This window comes from Bombus terrestris, chromosome 8, assembly GCF_910591885.1.
Source record: "Bombus terrestris chromosome 8, iyBomTerr1.2, whole genome shotgun sequence".
NCBI classification, from domain to species: domain Eukaryota; kingdom Metazoa; phylum Arthropoda; class Insecta; order Hymenoptera; family Apidae; genus Bombus; species Bombus terrestris.
The window spans coordinates 6549668-6572670 of NC_063276.1; the positions used below are offsets into that span (position 1 = coordinate 6549668).

General features: G+C 41.3%; 1 protein-coding gene across 5 annotated transcripts in view; it reads left to right on the plus strand.

Annotated features, from left to right (window-relative positions):
- Nucleotides 1-23003, plus strand: part of LOC100650649 (protein artichoke) — a 175719-nt gene that overhangs the window by 90842 nt on the left and 61874 nt on the right. For 2 of the 5 annotated variants that reach the window (XM_012311229.3, XM_048408228.1), the window contains exon 1: nucleotides 497-796. The exons of 1 other annotated variant lie outside the window; for it this stretch is intronic. The gene's annotated coding sequence lies outside the window, so the exon portion shown is untranslated. Of the gene's footprint in view, nucleotides 1-496; nucleotides 818-2026; nucleotides 2300-23003 lie in introns of those variants that run through there. 2 more of the 5 variants (XM_048408226.1, XM_003397297.4) reach the window with 2 other exon arrangements.

The window sequence follows — 23003 nt, forward strand, 5'->3', positions numbered from 1 at the left end:
ACCTTTCAGATTCCCGATGAAAAAATCACGAGGATGCAGTGAAAGATATCTTTAGGACGTCGAAATTGAAAGAAAGGAAGTACGTGACTCGACTGTCTTCCTTCCTCTGCACGGCTCGGTTCGAAGGTACTCAGCGTCCTACAAAATGGTCGATAAAAAACGAACGACGTTGGAAAATTTACATTGAATGCTCTCTCTCTCTCTCTTTTCCTTTCTGCAGGAAAAGTCCAGTTAGCGAAGTTTAGTCCTCGACGGCGGATCGAATCGAAAAGTTTTTCCAGTAGACTCAAAACACGAGTGTGACTCTAACATTCAGCAGTGCTGGTCTCGGAGAAAACAGAGGGCCGACGCGAAGAGTGGCGAGCAACAAGGGAAAGGGTTGTTCCGGCTAGCGATTCTACCATGCAGTCAGCGAACTACCCCGCCATCCAGCCGGTCGGCCAACCACGCAGTAGGGAGAGTCAGCGACGAGTCAGGCGGCCAACCGAGCGACCGACCGTGCGCCAGTCTAGCGTGGGCGCACGTCGCGGCAACACGTGCACCTTCGCATCGTCGATTTTCCCGTCGTCGATCGACACTGTTCCGTTCTCCGTCTGTCGGTTCGTTACGTCGAGATCGAGATTTAGCCGCGAGGAATATCAATTTTCTATCGTTTACGATCTCTTCCTTGGTCCCTTTTTCTTTTTTTTCTTTTTTTTCTTAAACGATCACGAATCGATCGTCCGAGTGGATGGTGCTGTGATTAATCTACGTGTGTACGCGAGTTTGCTCCGACCAACCGAGGATCGCTCAGGAGGTAATGGTTCCATTCGATGAGGTATCGATACTATTCGCGTCTTGCGGATTTCCTATATAAACGCGATTTGATCGAGTCAAGGAAGGTATCGAAACTCGACACGTGTTGTGCAACTAATATAATTCGTGCTGCGCGGGAATAGAATCCAGCTAGCCGATGTTGTTTCGATCGAGGGGCGAGTTTGTCAAAGAATCATGGCGAACGCCGCCTGTTGTCGAGGATTTTTATTAAGAAGCGTGTAAACGGGCAGATTTTGGTTGGAAATGCGTGCGGTAAACGAAATTTGCGAATCGATTTGCGGCACTCGAGTGGAAAAACCGACTAGCGTGACACGTTGTCGCGGTTTTTGGTTCCACTTGGTTTGCGTTGGACCTCGATAAAAGGGGGAAGGAGCGACGCGGTGCGACGCAACACCCTGTTTGCGGTATCGTGACGCGTTTCAATTCGCGACTTTCTTCCCTCCTTTTCTTCTTTCTCCTTTCTCTTTAAAGAGGATGTAATGCTATAGTTGGAATTTCGCGTTCTTTCGCTTTTGTGACAAGTTTCGTGCTCCTGCTTTACGACTCGGTGCTAAAGGCCTTTCACGAGTGTAACCGAGATCTGAAAGAAAATAGCACGAGACGCAGAAAGCAAAGCGACCTGCGATTCGACGAAATGGTTGAGTCGCACTACTTGCCTCCGCGGTTCTTCTATGTTTAAGCGTACTCGTGGCTGCTTTTTCAAACTTTTTCCACCTATATTCGACTACATACCATACGTGCACAAGCATCCCACAAGTATAACCCAGAAATCAATTCGGTACCACTATTACACGTAACGTCTGATGCCACCCATTCGCCCATGCTCGACTCGTACTACTTAACTGTCCTAATTTTCAATCTGTCCCCGTTACAATTATAGTTTTAATCTACTGACCGTACAAAATTCATCATCATCCTGTCCTTTCTTTAAGAGTTAATGGCGCACGTCAGGAAACGATCCGATCGTTTCGATCGATCGAAGTTTAATCGCTCGCTAACAGTTCCATGTTTCTTTTTTCGTCTCTCCGTTTTCAACAGAAAATAATTACATCGCGTGATCGGCTCTTATTAAACGCAGCTAGGCAACAGAAATATTCCGAGTAGTACCTTCGATTCGTTACACCCTCGATACTGGCACAGTTTCGTGACCGTGTTCCCCGCGAGTTTCCTCCACTTCATACTTTTTCCTCATCTGGATGTTGCTTTCTAGGATTCCCGGAACTTTTCTTGGCGTTTATCGAGCACAGAAGGCGATTCGTTTCTCCTTGAAGAATTATTTCGATGGCTGTCACGCCGTGCCTGGGACCGTGTTATCGAACCGCACGCAAAAACGCAATTCTCGTGACAACAGACTGGTCTTTTCTTCCATTCGTTCTTTCGATCCAAACCGAGTATCGACTGACTGGCCCGACTAAGCCCGAGCAATTAGAAGTATCGGTTGGTCCGAGCGACGTTTCGAGCCGCTCGATAGAAGGGAACGGAGGTGAGTCTCGACCGATACCAAAAAGTTGACGTTGCAATTCCATCGACGACGTTTTTTGTTCGTTCTCCGTTACAGTCGATACGTCTATTCACCGTTTGCGTTCATTTTGGATGCCCCTTCGAGATTAGAAACACAAATCACTGCACCCTTCGCGCTGCTCTATCGCAGTGAAAACGGAGCTGAGTATTTTCCTTGATCAAAGCATTGACTCCGTCTCGTGAAAAGAAAAATGTGCAGGACGTCACTCTGAATAAAGTTTGATGAAGCTTGTAGAGACCTCTGGATATTCTTTTCTTTGCAAGATCTTGCGAGAATATTAGGCAGACGTTGTTTTCTCAAGCTTGTTTTCGCTGTAGATTGATTTAGAAAATAGCCTCACGTAATTTTATAAATTAGTACGTGAATCTAACGTTTTACGTATTTTATGCACGTTGATTTGCTTCGAAGAAAGTAGCGATTTTTAGCAGCCTGGCGTTTTGTTTCTCGATTTAGTAATCACAGGGAAGCAGACTCGGAATATAATAAAGACCGTGCTAAAAATATATCCAACGGAAAAGTTTTGCAGGGATCTCGTTTAATTTTGGAAACAGATGGGGACAGATATATATATGTATATAGTAAGGGACGTGTTGCCGTTAAGTCTGCTCCAAAAGTAGAGTAATGAAATATCTTTATCAACGCTTGTTACACTCGGTGTGTACCGGATGTCATGTTTCGCCTGATTCATGGCACCGAGCGCGTTATTGATTCGGTCGCGCTCGCAATTCATGAATCATTTGCTCGAAGAAGTTTCGATGGAATGTTTGTAAAAACATCGTTAATTATTAAACTTTCGGGAACCTGGCGTATAGTGGCCGAGTCTCTTAGTTAGAACTCGAAACAACTGGTTACCCACGATGGATTTATACGCGTTTTTTCATCGTCGGTAATTTTCAAATATTCCAAACAGTAAAACTCGGTACGGTTAATAAAGTTTTCGGGAACTTGCAGCAAATTCTATTTCTGCTCGATCAAATATTTCCAGTTACGTGAAGAATGGAAATATTCGAATAATTGGCGAAGAATGGATCGACAGTTGACGCGAGAGATCAGATTTCTTCTCCGTGCTTCCTGGTTCGAAATTATTCATGGAAAGAAAAGAAGGATCGTAACGACGACGTCGCCGTAAAATAGACTCGATGTTACGCAGGGAGAAAGAGAGAATTACTAACATAGATCAAATAATACGACAGAATTTTATTTCGTAGCAAATTAATGATATTACAACGATTTATAGCTACCTCGGTGATCGTATCTTAAAATATTATAACAAATTTAATTCTCACTGTGTTCCACGCGGTAATAAAAGCAAACCGTACACCGTTAATCGACGAAGATCGTAAAAACACGGGTGCAGTAGGAAATTTCATTTTAACCTTTCGTAACGAGTAATTTTCGCCTGGGAACACGCGTTTCTTTCGATGAAAACTTTCGATGCGTGAAACGTGAATTTTTCGCGATATCGCCTCCGCGATAACAATAAATTTCTTGCGTCGTTTATTTCTCGCCGCCTCCGCCGACCTGTACGAATAAGTGCATTCATGCGAAATTTTTTAACAAATTATCATTTCGTTCAATGACGCTATCTTTCAAAGTGATCAAAGTAATTGTATCTCTCTTTCTCTCTCTCCCTTTTTCTTCTCTCCCTCGTTCTATTTCTTTTGTGTGTAAAATCAATAGAAAAGTAGAAACAAAGGAAAGGACAAAAAATTACAATGTTAACGAACAAACAATCCAGAATAATGGTAATTACAATTACAAATTAATCTCCGACATTCGTTACAAATATGAAATGCTACTGTTTAAACGGCAATGATTTACTCGCTAATTATAAATATTCAAACGTTTTGCTGTGGTCCCTATTAATTTACGTGCAATGTTCTGCATATATTATACAAACGAGATATCATAGAGTTCTCGTTTTATTTCCTTATACGAAAGTTGTTACTTTTTCAAAATTTACGCTTCATTCAACGTTATAGAATCTCACGTCAGCTACTCTTACGTAACTTCGCCATCTGAATGTCACATTCTATCAAATTCTGTCAAACTAAAATTCACCTCGATAATAGAAGACGTACGCTCTGCGTTATTACGCAAAAAATACGCGGAGAAGTCACTCGTAATTCTACGTAAAAAAAGGTACTGAAACAAAGCGATGCAAGCGTGATTAGTTCACGAGCTATTCGAAACAAGTGTCTTCATGGACGAAGACACTGGAACGTAAAACAAGAAAGTTTACGGCGACATAAAATGCCGAAACGTGTTTTATTTGATAAACTGATGCGTTTCGCGAGACAATGCACATGGATGCATTGGATGCACGCGTGCACGTTGATAAATGCCTCGAAGCAAAAACGAAGAAGCATCGTGGAACAAAGGAGTCCGGCTCGGCGAACCTCGAAATTAATGTTCATCGAAGAAACGTAATCGAACGTGGTTGGTATCGGTAAAGGAATTACAGGCTTGCAAAGGTGAGGAGGGGGAGGAGAATTCTGTGCCGAGGTTGTGTAACCAGATCAAATGCTACGAGTCTCGATGGAGCCATTCAAGCTTAGGTTTGCTCCGGTATCGTGTGCACAGAGGCATGAAACAGCGGATTTGTCGTGTACACGTCATGGCCACGGCAATGGATCCTAACTCTTCATGGTTAATTGGAAAAATAACCCTTTGACAGACACGAAAATAAAGGGCGTGGAGAAAGAGTGTGCTTGAGACATCGATGAATCCTTTTTGATACTCGTTGCTGACTTTGTATCGATAAAAGAAAGCTCTACCATGGAGCAAAAATTCCGTGGTGTTTCCACGACGATGCAACAAAGGCAAACATCCAAGAATGCGTCGCTACGGTTTTCTTACTACATTTCATCCAGTTCGTTTGCCAAGAAAAAAGCGAGAAAGCAAATATGGAGCAGAAACAAAGCTTTATAACCTTTCCTGAAAAGGGAAGAATTTATTTTTTAATTTCAAAAATTTTGTGGTGATACATTTAAATTGTGCGACGTCTAATGTGATAGGGTGAACAGTAACTACATGGTGAACATACACATGGTGAAACGAATGAGAAAAAGAAATAACGAAGGGAAGAATGATAGGAGGAAGAAAAGGACAAAAATGAAATGAAAAAATAGAGAAGAAAAGGAGATAGGAATAATTCTGGTCTAGTATCGATTGCCAATTTAAATGATAATCCCACGAAAGACGGCGATCCTGTTCCCAGCGCCGTCCGCGCTCGATTTCGATGATAATATCGGCCGGAAAAGCGGCCTCGTCGTTTCGACACGAAAGCGAGAACGCTGCATTCGTTATGTCAACGACTTCAAAGAAATCGATCCTTGTTTTTATATTTTTCCAAACAATCTGGCAAGATTTCGCGAGAAATTTCCGAATCGTCGGACAATAAGCATTATTGTGAAATTTCCGTTCCTTAATTACCAACAAGGTATAGAATCACGTTCTTTCTTGAGAAAGAGATCCGGAACAAGGAAAATTTTCAATAGAACGCTATCGATTCTGTGAAGCATTGTTTTCCCTCCAGTAGAAATTATAAGGAGCTTACCGAGTGTAGACACGTAGCACAAGGACAGCCGTGGTAGAACCACGAGACAAATAGAGTGGCGCGGTGAAAAACGTCATGGTGAATTCCGTCGACTGACAATCGAGCCATTACTCGTGGGCGGTACGAGAAATTCGTTAGACCGTGCTCCATTCCTTTCCTGGCCGGCATAAAGGCTTCGCTTTTAAGCAATTCGTCTCTGTTTACAGAAAAGGCTATCCCGTTGCGACGAAAATCTCAGATGCGAGAATTTGCACGAGGGTCGCAAGTAAATAGGTTTGCCCGTTGGTCTCTACCTTTGCGCGCAACTTAAAATGGTAGTCCATCGTCGCGTCTCCGTGAAGAATTTCTTAATTACACCACTAGACGGTTCTTTTCTGTGAACCGCTCGTTTCCAGACTATTATTCATCGCGGTGCTGGTTGACGGGAATTAGCGATAATATCGAGGGAACAGGGCATTATCCCGCTAAAAGGGTCGTACCATTGCGATCGTTTCTTTCCCACTTGAATACGTCCGCCGTACGTGAACACGAAATTGATTCAAAGAGAAGCAAAAGAATTGTTTCTCTTCTAACTCTGAGTTTCTTCTACGACGATTCACACGTGGAAACGCTGAGAGATTGAACCTCTGGTTCGCGCTTCTTCGTTACACGAATCGCGAGGATGCACATCAGAGACACGAGAATCATCCCCTGTGTCTTGTTGGAAAGAACAACGGTGATGTTTATCGCGGTAGCGTGAAACGAGTTTTGTATCAGACGAACGATATATCTTTTACTTTCGACTTAACCTTTGGCACGTTTTTTATCAAATTAATCGCAATGATTTTCGAACGTTTATTTTTTACTTGATTTTAGAGCCAATCATCATTTTATGGTTTGGATAATTCATTTCGCTAATTCAACGACTTATTGAACTGTAATCCACAAATTGACCGGTCATGTAAATCCTTGCATATGACCCAGATACTGAATCCTTGGTTACTGCTCAGAGATATCTCCGAGATCGCATGACCCAACGTCTGCCCCTGTTTTGAATCGGTTAACAGAATATTGATTATAATTATAATTATACACTGATGATGGAGATTGTAGAATCGCTAAATTGCGAAATATCTTTCCAACAAATTATACAATAAGTTTCTGTCAGTAATAGAAATTGCTAAAACGTTAAGTTAAGCTGGTTCAGTAAAGTAATACAACTAGATATTCATACAAATACGAATTTGCATAAACATTCGTAATGTAGCGATGCTTTACATTATAATTGATATTCGTAGGAATGTGAGCAGAAGGGCGAGAAATTTTTTCCATAACATGGTGCGACGCAAAATATTCAGCACCGTTGCTCTGAATGACGCGGGACGACAAAGGCGTTGCTTCGTTCGACGTCAGATATCGATGCGATATTGTCGATACAGCTGTCACGACGGCTGACATCGATATAACGGCTCAGAGCTGTCGCAAAGAATTCGAAATCGTTAAATCGAGGTATATTTTCGTAATCGAAGGATAGCTGAAAGAATCGCTGACTAAACATAAAATTCCATTCGCGTCCTTTTATATCGACAAAGCGAGGTATGCGGAAAGGGAGTAACTTTCATGAGAGTAGGATAGTTATTAGGGGCAGGTAGTTTTAGTTGGCCTAGTTACTTGCTCCGTGAACACGATGGGTTTCTAATGTCGACCGAGTTTCTAACTAACTGATTAATTCGCTCTTCCGCGGCCAGTTCCACCTGCTTTATTCACTGTCAAAGGCCGATATCTAATGTTAGGGACGGATCGTTTGCTGACTTATTCTATTCGTGGTCGATCGTAATTGATCGTTCGAGTCAGGAACGTGTTTACCGACTAATATCTTAAAAGACTTGGGATTATAGCGAAATGATAATTGTCTTTTGCTATCAAGATTCTATGAAGCTTTACGAAGATTAACTTCGAGAGCTGAGCTGACTTACACAATTATGATTTTCAACCAAACACGTGTAACTAAGGCTACTTGTGTTCCAAAAGAAACAACGTTTGCAACTACGAGTTGAGAATTTTGTTCAACGTGAAAATCTTAGATGACTTGAAAACTTATCGAAACATAAAAAAATACAAAATACACGAGGCCAAAATTTTTGACAGATTTTGCAAAACGAAATTTTTTTTATATATTTTTCGGCCGAACGATCGGTCTTTTCGTCTAGAACCAAGGGAAATAATAAGATAGTATAAAATTAATCCAAAAGGAGAGGCTGAAATGTGCGATCGATGACACTCAGGGAAACTCATAAAACAAAATGCTCGCTTGCACTCGACTTCTCGCGATTCACGTCAATCCCATGATTTTACAACGAAATTTTCATCCACTTTTACATTTTTGCACTCGATTGCTACAAACTGCGCAACTCGGAGCCAACCGGCATCGGATACTGGTATTAAAAAAGAGGAAAAACCCATTGAAATTGATTGACGTGATTCGCGGCAGACGAGATAGAAGAGACATGCCGTTTCGATAATATTTTAATACCACGTCGAGAGAGACGTAACTTCGCAGCACGATACGAAAAAATTATTGAAAATCGATGGAACGGCTTCGAGTTACAGCCTCTGCTTTCTAACGATTCGATCGAGTACGTGCCTCTCGTGTTGTGTTCGCGTACGTGTTTCCCATTTTATGTATGGGGAAATCACAGCGATCTCGGAGCGCCATAGGAAGCAACGTGACACCGCTACGATGCGCCGTTAAAAAGTAGCTTTCGATAAAACCCTTGTCGTGGCACACGATTATTAATTACCGTTACATCATCCGATGGAACAACGAGAATCAATTACATGAAAGAACAGCGACTGTAGCACGGGGAAACGTAAAAAAAATTCCCCTAATCGGTGAATAGATTTTACGTGCTCCGTTGTCCGATCCAATTCTCCTGAAATCGTATTAATTAACGAAATATTTAAATGACCGCTGCGGCAAGGATTTAGGTACTTTACCCTCAAAACTTTCACAGAGATCCATTTTCAAATTGATTCAATGCACTTTGACGAGATATCCTACGAGAAGTAAATAAATGAATTGAAGTTTCTATTGGGAAGACGCTCGTACTCGAAGCAAGTGTAACGTAACGTTATATGGCAGCTGGGTTATAAAAGTTAGGGAAATTTCCACGCATTAACATATTATAACTTTGGACCAAGCCCCAGAGACATTGTGCGCGAGAATCGCGAATTCCTTTTAACGCTGTCCCGCTAAGCTCCTAAATTCGTTTTGAAATTCACGGTCGGAGAAAAGAAAATATCGGGTTTGACATATATTCGGGGGTAACTGGAGATTAAAATGTACTTTGAATAGGCGAGAAAAGAATTTCAGCATTGTTATACGACGCTTAAACGATCCTGGTGTGAGACACTGAAGAATGGAGTCAGATAGAACCTGCGAGACTTATCCTGAAGAAATACGAGGTAATCTAAATTATTTAACATGGCGGAAAGATTAAAACGATTACGTATCCGCAGGAATGCTTGATGGTGGCCTGCGTCCTACACACGTATTGCGCCAAGCAACGTACCTATTCAGCTTCGTTAACGCGTTCATTAAATTTAATGTACTATGAACACGACGTGGCGAAGTGTGGTAATAGTGATCCAAAAATAACGAACGCGTTCTGAAAGAGAGCTTTCGCCTCGATTTATGACACGAAATCATGTTACACTCTGAGTCATGGATCAATGATTCCGAAAATGAAAATTGCTAATCAATAGCTGATTTAAACAGGCTACTACGATGAACAGATGGTTCGCGGCTTTAACAAGACGGTGCAGCCAACTTTGCCCGAAGTAGACCAAAATAGGATCGAAGCACGGTCGTTTTACGATACCAGTTAGAATCGATGAATACATGGAAAGCCACGTGATCCAACGTGGTGGCATTTTCTCCACCTGGAAAGCACACCTTTGGGGTCGTACGCCGTCAAATATTCATGGCAATCTGGAGAATCTCGCAGACTCTAGCCAACTATATTCAGAACTAATCTGGCAAGCTCGTAGGCTGTTACGTTTCCCAGCGAATAACTCTTGCATCGAATTAAGGGCGGAAAAGAGGAAGACAAAGCGGCCGGAATAGAAAAACGAGAAATTGAGACAAGGGGAGAAAAAGGAAAATTGACGAACAGAGACGCCAGAAGACAGAGGCGGCACACGTGCGACGATAATGACAAAGGTAAACGCATAGATTGCTTCGCTTTCCATTAAATCACCGAGACCGGATATGCTGCTGGCTTGAACGCGCGCCCGACCATCCGTTTAATGTGTACACCCACACGAACGCACGAGCTGCAACGTGGTCGCAGTTAACCGTATTCCGCGGCGGCGATACAACGTGCTCGATTAACGTCGAACGTCAGGTTTCTTGGAAGAATTTGTCAATGAAGAAAACGAGCTAGACCGTCGCAGAATTTTAAGTGTGCAACATGTTGCTGGGTGTCGAGTTAGGTGTAAAATGATATATTATCGGCCATACATATATCGACACTTTCAAACTACTGGAAATATATGAAATACTTGTACGATTGAATTCAATTGGAACTCCTTTAATATGATTAACGAAAAGAATGAAAAATTCTCATAAAATAGAAAATGTAGGAGAAATATTGATCTTTAAAAATGTTGGTCGAATTGCACCGAATGTGCAAATACGGTAATAGAATACACTGAGTAAGTAATTACCAAATACTATTACGGGCGATAGTATACGTTTGCATGTTGTGGATGCAGTAACGTGGGGAATAAAATAGATATCTGCGGCGATGTAATCGCCACTGCATTTATGGTGAAATAGGAGTAATTGTTAATTTAGACCTGCAGTGGATTGCCATCCGTATGTGACAAATGTGGCCAAATTGATAAACGAGATAGGGCAACAGGATGGCGAAGTGTGTCGAGTGGTTGCGAAGCAACCTGCATCGATCTCGGATGCTTTATGCAAAAAAGTTTCAACCGCTTTTCCTCACCAGTGTTGTTTCCATCGCAGTAAATGCGATTTTAGAGACACAAGTTCTGATAAAACAAAACAAAAAAAAAAGTTATTGAAAATTTTCCATAAAAAGGTACGAATCTTTCTAAAAAATCGAAAAAGAGAAAGCTTTGACGTTGTAAATCTTTCGAGAACGCCGAGTCAAGAAAAAAATGTGTGAACTTTGTGGACACAGGAGAATACTGATGAATGTATAGAAATATATTCCAACCTAAACTTCACCACGTCGATGAAAAGCGTTGAGAAAAAATCATAAAAACGAGAAAACAATTTTGAAACTTTACAATATATCGAAAAATATAAAATACACCCAATCCTATATATTACTAGCAAACAATTGTAGAAGAACTAAAGAAGAAAGATAGGTTGAATAAAAAATGTTACAGATTTTCCAAACGTGCCGTCGGTCAGAGATTGTACAAATTTGAAGCTATGGAAAGGAAATTAAATGAAAAAATCATGTTCGATGGTCGCGTCACTTGGCGATAACGAGCACGTTCGGCTTCGTTATTTATGTATTCGTCCACGTACCAGTTGTCGACAGGCTTCGGTTGAATTTAAAAAGTAACGACGTCCTCAACGAGAAAACTAATTTGATTTTCGTTGTCCATGCACGTTTCCAACGATGACGGCGCGATAAACGATCGGGTTTCATTGAATTTTAATAAAAGTTTGTTAAATCACCGTTTAATATCGATCTACAGGCTTTCATATCCTTCGACACGGCAGGACCACCGTCTGCAGCTAAAAAACTACAGATTTCCCGTACTGTTTTTCCACGCCGTGCCGCACCGTCTGAAATGATTTGCACGTTCCCGGCCGCGCACAGGCGTCGGTTGAACGCGCAAATTGGAAAGCGACAAACGGTGCGGCGCCCCGATATGCATAAATCACGGCCAGATTCAATAAGCGAACTCATTGTTCCGTCAACACTTAGCTGCTTCGAATTGTTTGGTGCTTTCTGTCTGGGGAATTTCGACCCGTATCTCATACGCGAAAAAAAAAACGATGTATAAGAATTGGGTAACTCGCGAATGGTCTGCTTTAGTAAGAGCGTAATTCTTGAGTCGTGTCAGCGAAAGGTTAGTGCAGGACTAAAGGAGAGGATTGTTTCAGCCAATAAAAGGTAGAAAGCTTCTTTTCGTGTTGAGTTCCCGGCTTTTAATAAGTTATTACAGCCGGCCTTGCTGCGGAATATTCTCGAAGCTCGGTGCTTATATTTTTCCCTCTTTCGAGCCGGAAGGCCATAAAAATCGCAAGTCAGGCACAATCTCTCGGCGAGTCGTATATTCGCGGCTCTGTTCGTCGTTCCGACGACAATCCGCCGGGGAAACAGGCGAAAGGCAGGGAACTATAATACGAATTCCCATTGTAAATCCGACCAAGATCCTTTGGAAGACGAGTAGGGCTTGCACCGGGTAGGGGATGAAAGACAGTCGAAAGACCTGCTCACCTCTTTCGCGCCGTCTATCGAGAATGAAGTCGAGAATAATAAAGAAAGAGAGAAAAAAATGAAGAAGAAGAAGAAGGAGAAGAAGAAAAGAGAAAGACGCGGTCTGTGGAAAGATGGAGAGAAGTAAAAAACGAAAGAGAGAAAGGAAAACGGCGGAATCACAGATTTAATAAAGGCTGCTTGGAGGCGCGCTAAGCGAAAACCGATTTCATTATAATGTACCCATACCAAGATCCATCTATTCCTCACGGATGCTGACTGCCGCTAGATTTTGCCTCGTCGTTCTGCTGTTTCTGCCTCCAAGGCCTTCCATCGTCACCTATCGGTTTCTTCGTCTCACTTTTAATTTCGTGGTTCGCAAGAGCGGGAAAAATCATGCGAATAAGTTGCACGGTTACTTGGCCAGCCTCGATCCAGCGTTCGACCGACCTCCGAAACCAATACTTCCTCTTGTAGCTCATCCGCCGATAATTAAGAAAGTTTTCTTGAGGCCACGATTTTCCGGGAAGTTAGCGACAATGGTGGCAAGCGCAAATATACAGGGTGCGGCAAATATCGTTCGCTGGACGTGAACAATCCGTGCACGAAAGAAACTTACAACTTGAAACAAAGTTCTTGCTTTTCTTCTTGGTGAAGTTTTTTTTCTCTCCGCTTCGAAGCTTTTATCGTGTACGTGCACTTTCCTGCGTTATGATTTTCATGATTTTCACGGTGCAAACTATCGAAAATAACGGGCTTGACGTTACGGAAATTCGCAAATCAAAATATCATTTATCAACACCGGGCGAGCGATTTATCCGCGCAGAGGCCAAATCGTGTCGTGAAATCGCGTACAATAAAAACATAGTTTGCAACGGTGATAGTTTTGGTCGCATCGCGTCCTGTTTTCGAAAATGTTCCGCTAGAATTGTAATTCCCTCTAGCCGGTTCACCATCGAGCTGTTTGAACGTACATTTTGCATATTCATGCGATGATCGTAGAAATTGCACCCGTCGTCCGGGAAATTCTGTAATAGATGAAGCTGCTAGCCAGACGCGGAGCTGTCTGGAGGATAACGACGCAGTTTCGTTCCTTCTAACATTCTGACCGTCTTCTTATGGGACTCCGCTTATCTATTCTGATTTAGAAGATTGCAAACGAGTCAACTTTACATTCTAACGATTAGGGATCGACCCTACAAATATTCATCACCCATTTTGTTACATCCTGTATATATAAATAATAAGCGTTATAAATTTCTTTTCATTGATAATCGTTGTATAATAAATCTATACATTTCCGAACTAAATGGCCAGATATTTGGTCTTGTGAAAGCTGGTTAAGCGAAAGTACATATACTGTACGTGAGAAACGGTGTGCACAAAATTGACTTTACGATTCTTCGTATCGTCGTTATGCAAATATTCCTTCTGAACGCCGCGTCGCGCGGTTAAGCGTTGTAAAAGTCAACGAAAATATCGATCTCTGGCAAATATTGAAATTGCAGTCCTTGCGCCTACATGCATAATTCAGCACGACAAATTATAGACCGTCGGTATTTCCGATATGGTACCGTAATGCGGATAAGATTTAAGAAACACTGCCTGCCGAATTATAATATCAATGGTATCTCAAACATTTTTGCTAAACTTCCGAACCATCGCCTATCCATTTGCATAATTTCCCCTCTGCCAGTGACGAAGCGAGCCACATTTTCTTGCCTGTCCGACGCCTGAGCCTTCCAAAACGTAGGTATATTCCGGAACTGGAACGTTTAAACCGCAATGAGGATTAGTCAGGAATGAACAGGATAACGTTACTACCTGAGTTGCTAGAATTACATACTGCCTGAATCCTGGCATCCATGTATTTCGCGCACGTTAAACCGGAACTTACAAGACAAGTTAAACACCGCGAATCCACCAACTTCCGATAGAAGTCAGAGAACGGAAAGAAACCTGTGGATCCACCAGTGGATCACACAGATTCGGAGATCTACGTGAGCTGGACGACTACAATCCCTTGCTTCGTCATATCGAGTAAAACGCGTGACAAATTAAACATTGCTGGATTTAATAATATTTCTATATTTCAAAATTTCTATATTAATCACAAAATTCATATTTTTCGATTATAGCGAAAATTTCAGACGTCACTGTACTTTGTATATTTTATATACTTCTCCGTATTATGTGCATTCTGTACAATTTAAACCTTGAAATTTCCCATAAGTACATATGTGTCCGCAGTCTGTTAATCACTGTGTTTTAAAATTAAATTAAAGTTAGGTTTAACGAATGCAGTCGTAAAACGAATCATAAAGCAAGATTGATCGCTCCCACAATTTATATGCCCTCCTTTTCCCTTAACGTAAATCCTAAATATCTGCAAGCTGTCTTTAAATTCTTCCAAGTCATTGCTCTCTACATAACCACGTGCACCACTTGATTTGTATAGAGCGTCGTTAGTTCTATTTACGTCGTAATGAGAGCCTCACAGCGGGCTACAGCTACCACGTGAAAGTCGAATAGTCGACAATGTGTGTAGGAGGACACGTCGGTCGATGGCCGACAACTTCGTCCGGTCTCGCGAAAATAGCCATCCGGTGAAAAAGCTGGGAGGAACAGCCGTCGGTCGACTAGGTCGGGTTAATCCAATCAGAAACTAATTTTACGCTCGCCGAGTCGGTTATTATTGGCCGTGTTGCACGTCTACGAACCTAAACGACTCTCGTTGCTCGTCGCGCGGAGCTGGAATCGAGCTGAACCTCGGCAGTCGGTGAAACACTGGATCGTAAGAGGCAGGCAAATGAGATTTGACGGATGTCCCGGTGTGCAAGAGCTACTCCGTCGCATTAGTACCGGCTGTCTGGCTGTCAGAGGGGCAAGAGGCGTGGTAATTAGTCGACAGGAACTTTGACGTCTCTAGACGGATCGCAGCGTTGCCGGCGCGCGCTCTCTTTGGGCCGGTTTACATCCGCGTACGACTGAGCTACTCGCGTTTCATGGGAAACAGGAGATGCAGGCAGATCACAAGGGTCCTTCGTGTTCGCATTTTCAACTAGTCGTTCAACGAAATCTGACGGAAAACGTCATGCCCGGCGCCTGTCGTCGCCCCTGGAAAAAACGCGAGTGTTCTCGCTCGGTTGACTGACAAACGAGCTTTGAAATCGTCGAGGACAATTAGCGATTCTTTAAATACCATCCTTTTCTTTTTTTTTTTTTTTGTTTTGTTTGTTTAGTTTGGCCTATTTTGAACCGTTTAATCGAGAAGAGCGTGTTAATCCTTAATCCTTAATCCTTATCCTTAATCCTTAAACAATTGAGAAGATAAATGCCTATAAATTTGTACTACTACGCTATTTCGTCATAATAACTTTTATAGATGGAAGGCTGAAACGACGATGCCTCGTTAAGCTTTTAGCCGAAAAATATACTTCATCGTGCACATCAGGGTCTAAGCTGCGTCATAATTCGATGCTTGATAAAGTTAATTGAGCTGTCGGTTAAGTATCTTGTAGTTCCTCGTTAAAGGACTTCCAGTCTCGTTCGACGTGAGTGGGACTCATCGGTGATTAAATAGAACCAAACGAGTTAATGAATAAAGAACGATTCTCGGCAGTTTGTCACTCTGCATTTCGTTGACCTAAATGTTAAGATGCCAACACTTCCACGATCAGATATATTTCAGATGGCACTTCTAGCGTCCGCTTAGCATGATGATTAATGGTCGTCTCGTTAACTGGGGAAAAATTTTCCAATGGCTGGGTCAAATCAGATACACTACAGAATCACTCGCACATTCTGTTAAAAACAGAATGGTTTGTAAATTAATAACGTATTGAAGATCAGCCGACGTTTATTGCTTGTCGCGTCATCCCCGTGGCAAACGAAGACATCGCAAACAATTGGATAACACAATATTCGTATAATAGAAGTTCGGATACTCTACTCTAATTTCTTAGGTAATTTTGGAATTAGTATTACTAAGATATGTGTAATTTTGTGTGCTACACTAGATTAGTCGCGTAGTAGTGACACACATATATAAGTGTGTGGGAGTATGTGCGCGCACAGCATCTCGTAAAACAGAAGAATGCAACTGTTCCGTTGGTAATGTGGTAAAGACGATGGTGAGACAAAGAGAGTGCTGGGACGCGTGGAAATGCGTATCGATGAATATCTTGTAAATCACATATCAAATAAATCTGAAACCATTTTGATATGAATTCTAAGTGTAACCGAAGTGTTCCTATATATTTATTTCGGCTATTAAGATCCGTAATTCTCAACAAGTATTTTCTAGGAATATCTTGAAAGGTGTGCCGTGTTTCGGATTATCGATTAGTAGCGTAACACGCAAACCACTGGCGTGTGATTAAACAAGAGACGAATTTATCAAGCTCAAGAACATTTTCCGCGATTCCGTCCTCGGTGTGTTTGTATAATGACTTCATTTCGATAAAACTTGCGTTAAGAGGCTTTGGAGGTAATTAAGCACCCCGTCTCGAATATTTAGATGTATCTTTACACGGATCTTTCAGTAACGGCCAGTGTTAAAGCGAATTACTCAGTCTAATCGGTCACTCTGGAATATTACGATTTTGGAATAGATAATGATAAAAGGATGAAAAGGAGATTACGCTGTAACTTATTGATGTATTCATCAAGCTGCAGGTGCGCACCAACAAAACGCTTGATCTTTTGTCCGATATAGCGATCTCGACGATTGCAACTCTCCATGGAATTAATCGGACCTAAAATATACAATCGCTGACGATAGTTTTTGTACGCCTCATAGAAACATCAGTTTTATTAAAATAAAATGTTATAAAATATCATTGCAAGGTGAGAGCGTATGTTTTACGCCGAAACGACTGAACGTAACTTTATTATTGCTCTTTTTTCAATATTAAAAATTTGTATATAAATATGTATGCACGGTATTTAATGCTAGTACAACTAACTAATGTGCACTTATGAACATTATAAGAAGAACACGCGAAAAGAATATGACATGTTCATTTTAATTAATTTAGACGAATTTGATATTTCCAGAGTAAAGTAAAATTTTAATATTTTGTGAGGTGTATAATGAATTGCTGGCTGTAAGTTGTGTAATCTTGCCGGCCATGATATAAAGTCGAGAAATTTTTTAAATACACACCTCGTACGCGTTTTACTTTATATTCCACGAGTTGACCGGCGGCGTGCAATTATTTAATCGATACGCGTATTTAGACGACTACCGAGATATGAGCCAGCCCATTTTTTCAAACACCCTAAAGATGTAAATTTAATAAATTACAGCGCAATCTGCGATGTCTCGCGTAATTCACGGAGACTGTATCATCCGAAGTAATTATTAAAGCATGCGTCTGCGAGAGAAATGACGTAGATACTTACTCTATCTCGTCTAACACGATCTTCCTCGTAATATTTCAGCAAAATTAAGGAAAAATCTTTGCCTTGGAGAGTCATGCTTCGACTCTCCTAATCAAATTGAGGTAGAGAACATTTCTTATAAAACTTCCAGCTGTTCGGTAGTCATGTATTTCATTTAAATATACAATTTAACGCATCATTTGCATAACCAAGAGAAAATTCCAAATCTAATTTTCAAAGGATTAATATTTTCCAGATAGAAACGTCCTCGAGAAGAGATTTCAGATGATGCCGTAATTATCCTTCGTTAAAAGTTCGCGACGAAACAATTTCCAACCTTCTTCTGCTCAGGGACAATTCTTTATCGCGCGAGAACAACCGCATTTCGAGGACGGCCGACAGAAAGAACAAAAATTAGTCGAGCAGTAATTGCTTTTTGCAAAAACTTTAACAACTTCCCGGCTTAGGAGAGTAGTCCGAGAGGAACCGACGCGCTCGAAGAATTCCAAAAATCTCGAAAATTGCTTTTGAGAGATATCGTTTGGATTTCACGCGGTTCGTGTTCATGGTTTTTGCACCACCGTGCAACCGTTTTTCTCGATGTGAGATGGTCGAAAAATACGTGCCGGAAAATTGGGTCGTTCGTGTTGACCCTCGTAAACGACGAGTTTACGGATCTCATATAAGATCGTTTAATTTTAGGTGCACGGTATTTGATCGGGAATGAGATCAGGCAACGTTTCCACCGATGCCGATTAATACTGTAATTGGTATGAATAATCGAGGATAAATTAATAACGTTTCCGGTAAATAATCGGCGGAATAATTAAGAACACGAAGCCGAAATATGTCGACTCCGAAAAGGATGCAACTTGAACTGGTTTTCTTTGTCGAACCGAAGCATCGATACAGTGCATCAGCTTCAATTAAATTTTAGTAAAATTTTTATCTTCGTTTTCACGAGGAAATCGAATTTCTGTGTTGTCAGAGTTCTTTGTTCGGATAATCCTGGCTCGGTGCTTGTGTCCCTTTTTACCTCGTATCGGATATACGGCGATCTTTTTTTCATTTTCGAGGAGAATATCGGATTTCCTAGTTAACGCTATCCAACGTTACGCGATATATCTTGCTACTTTTTATTTTTCTTTAAATCTCACTTATACGTTTAATCTCCGATTGAAGTGGTTTTATTAGGTCAGAAAGAGATTTACGTAATGTTCGGAACGGATGCATAGATTAGGAGCAAAATCTACATACTAAGATTTCTGAAGTTTAAGTGACACTGGAGTTGGCAGTGTATTAAATTTTAATATTTTTATAAAAGACGGACGTGACTTATCGTGTTTGCCCCCTTTAATCTTCGCTTAAAGAAATATCTTTGCATCTTATAATTACTTTGCCAAAGAAGATAAATCTGCTGTCACTGATTCAAGGAATCAAAACTCTCTTAATCTCTAGCATTGAAACGAGCTCAGTACCCGAGCGACTCAACTTCTTCCTCTTTTTCCTTTTTTCTTTTTCTCTTCTACCCTTGGCAACTGATCCGTTGCAGTGAAATACACAGTAGCGAAGTAACGGCGCAGACGGATACTGTTATCGCAAACAACGTGCAGTGAACACGACCCCTTTTGTTCACACGATTCTGCTCGGAACTGCTTTGGAACAATGACATCTCAAAGGACCTCGCTACCGGACAGTTTGTGAACTGTAATATCGCAAATGACGACGTGTACGGTGGTGAAAGAGTCACGATATCACGCTACGACGTGAAGCTCGAAGCCACCATCTCCTGTGAAAGGAGGATCGTTGCGTAAATAGCGAAAAATGCACGTCGTGCATACAACGTTTCTCGTGAATCGTTTTTATATAACAATAAGACAAATAGTATTTTCCAACGTTCCTCACCATCGTCCACGTTGTCGCTGTTCTTACGAATTCTGAAGAACTTCTGAAGAACTACCTCTGTGTTAAAAATGTTATTTCTTCCTCGTACCTTTCGAAATATTTCTATCGTTATTTTATTTCAATTGGTTGTTGCGAATAAAATCATCGACCTTCTAGCACTCCTTTCACATAGTATTGTGCTATACAATTCATTATGTTATACACACATTGTGTTAATATCTATTTCCTATAAAAAGTTTAAAATAGCTATTTTTACTATTGCAGAAGTGAAAAGAATGGATAATTATTTTTAGAATCGTTCACTTTAAATTCTTTCTCATGGAAAGTTAAACGAGATATCTTTGGTATAGAAATCGAAGCTACTTAAATTTCACGATTAAGATATCACCGTGGAATAGAATCATTTCCATAAATAAATTATGGAGCAAACACGAGTCGACGGACGTCATACACGTAGAATCGGGTGGGTACAAGGTTCGCGCTACTCGTGCAGGGGTTGCTGGAGGGTGCGAGGCTCCTTCCGATCAGCCACACCTCGATCAGCCTTAATAAGCACCATTATCAAGGCATCGTCGCTCATGTAGCAACCCCACGAAATTCGAAATCCATATTCCGCAAACACATGCAAGAAGCCTAACAGGATCGATCCAACCCCGGATCGGTGGAACGTGACGCAAACCTCGTCGAATTAATTACACACGACATTATCGCGTTTCACCAGCTCCCCGGGCCGTAGACATTTCTCACGAAGGTACAACAAAGAATCTGCAACATACTTGTCTGAAACAATCGAGTCACCCCTTTCACGGCCATCGTGTCTGCTACATATTTGATTTATCCGGAAGTTGTCGACCCCCAGGGAGACGATGGCGCGCTCGAATTGGCTGAAAAGTAAGCAGCAGGCAGCAAGCAGCCTGCAGTCATTGTTTTCCACGCCGTGTTACCTCCGTCTCGATCCTGCTGTTTGCTCGACTCGTTTGCGCTTCGTTAACGACGATCGGCTTCCTACCGCCACCTCCCATCCATCTCTTCGTCCGCAATTTAATGGCAATTCGAGGTCCTCGATACTCTCGCTGGCTCTAGTCTCCTTTCCTCGTTTATTCGCTGATTTATTTAAGCGAGATCGATCCCATGCCTCGTGGAAGCAACTCTGTCGACGTGATTATTGTTCTCAATTGTTCCACGATCCTTCGACTCAGACGGAAAATCGCAGAAGTATAGAAAATATTACGCGTTTTATCGACTGATAGGATTGAATCACGTAACTGCCTGTCCAAGCAATGAATATAGAAGATATTGTATTCGATCGAGGGCAGAGATTCGTTTAAACGTATGATGCTTGGAAATAATTCTCTCTCGATTGAGTGGCGAATATTTATGTAGCAAATATACACCAACGTTCGTAGATATCGAAATCGCAGGAAGCTAATTATCCCTGAGAACGATTAGGAAACTATCTATTCAAACATTTGAAGATTACAAAAGGAATATAGAAAAAAAATACAATAATTTATTAATTTTGTCAATTTTATTCACTTTAGTAGCACTCTGTGAGATCAATTTTTTTTGGAACAAATAGATATAAATGCTTGACAAAGAATATCTTTTACTTCTACTAGTTAACTATTAAATTACTTTCTATTTATCAAAGAATTTCTCGTGCATGGTGAAACATTCATCAGCATAGCTACTTATACAACGAACCTCCGCGGAATGTCAATTTGATCGAAAAGTATGTTGGCAGTTGTGCTTGATCGATGGAATTCTGAAATTATTCAAATCATGCGAGCTACTTTATCCGGTCGATGGTGGGGGGATCCGCCTGCTGTGGAATATTAATAATGGAATAAGCGAAATTTAATACGTAATTTCGTTACATAAACACATCTGAATTTCATGAATTACATTTCAACCGATGCATTATTCATAGGTCGCGACAAGGGGGTCCGCGTACTAAAGTTTTTTCTATTGTCTTGACTGCGTACGTCATATCGCGTAAATTACTTTCTATCGCGTTTATGCAAAAATCGGATCGTCGTAACGTTCGTGGGAATCGAGAAACCTTTTTCCCAGGGAAATATAGCAATCTGACCCGATAAGGGAATTCTTTCCGTGCTCGAAGCTGTCACGAATAGAGGGACCAGTTCTCGTCAAAGTCTAAATAGTTTACGTAATACAATATTACGTTCTCTGTCCCTCCTTCTCTCGTTTCACGACGCTCCAAAGTATGCAGAGAAGCTACATTTTCAGCTCTATTAACGCGAAACGGTGAAATTCTAACAAGTGGAAATAACGTCGCGACAAAAAGAGAGCGGTACCTTTCTGGAGATACGAAGCTGAAAGAAACAAGAGCAAAAGAATGGAGGTAATCGAGTTTGATTTACGATGATTCGATTGGATTTAATTCGAAGTGGTACACTCCGAATTTCCGAATGCAGCGTATGATTGATTTTGTCTTCCCTTCGGCCGATTATTTGAAGTATCAATCGCGTAATTGAATTTGTATAATTGAATTTCCGGGATCGATAGGGACAGGGCTACGATTAATATTACGCGGCTGCTTCATTGATTTCCAAACAAATTTCAGCTTACTTAGCTATCTCCTGCCGCTTGAAGGAGAGAATCATCGACAAATTAAACGAGAGGACAAGATTGAAACATCGTGTGGAAAAAAATGAAAGAAGCGGAGGAAGAATTGAATTGTGGAAATTCCATGTCGATTCTGGTGGCCGTTAACTCCTTTGAGATTGTACTGAATAAAAAATTAGTATACGATGTTCAGAACGATGCAAAATCGGTACGATGTTTAATGAAATCTCCAAAAGTTTCATACAACACGCATAATATATTACAAGTGTTCGAATACTTTCAGGTGTTCTGTGTATTTCCAAAGTATATCGATGCAGGAACCGGAAGCGAACGTAAATCACTGAGAATACGATCGAAGTAGTAAAAATGTTTTAATGAGAGTAAATAAGTACACTCTGATTGCAAATAGTTAACTTCTCATGCTGTAGGAATAACTAGAAGTCGGACGAATTTCAGTAATTGACGTCCCAGAAGCACAAACGAGGTGAAGGTGCATCTGACAATTCCGTGGCCTATTTACACGGCGTATAATTCGCTCACCGCGAAAGCAAGCATCTCTCGCGAGGGGAGCAAGAACCCTCGAGTTCTCTCGATGCCCCTTAAACATCACTCCCATGGCGACCAATTTGGCCACGAGATAATATCGCGGAAGCGGTAGCCGGGTAATTTCGTCGGTAAATAATTTCTGGATCGGTCGAAGCCGCGAGAATTATGAATATTCCACGTTGGGAAAATATAAACGCTGTATTCGCGCGTTTTAGCGCGACAATTTAATAGGGAA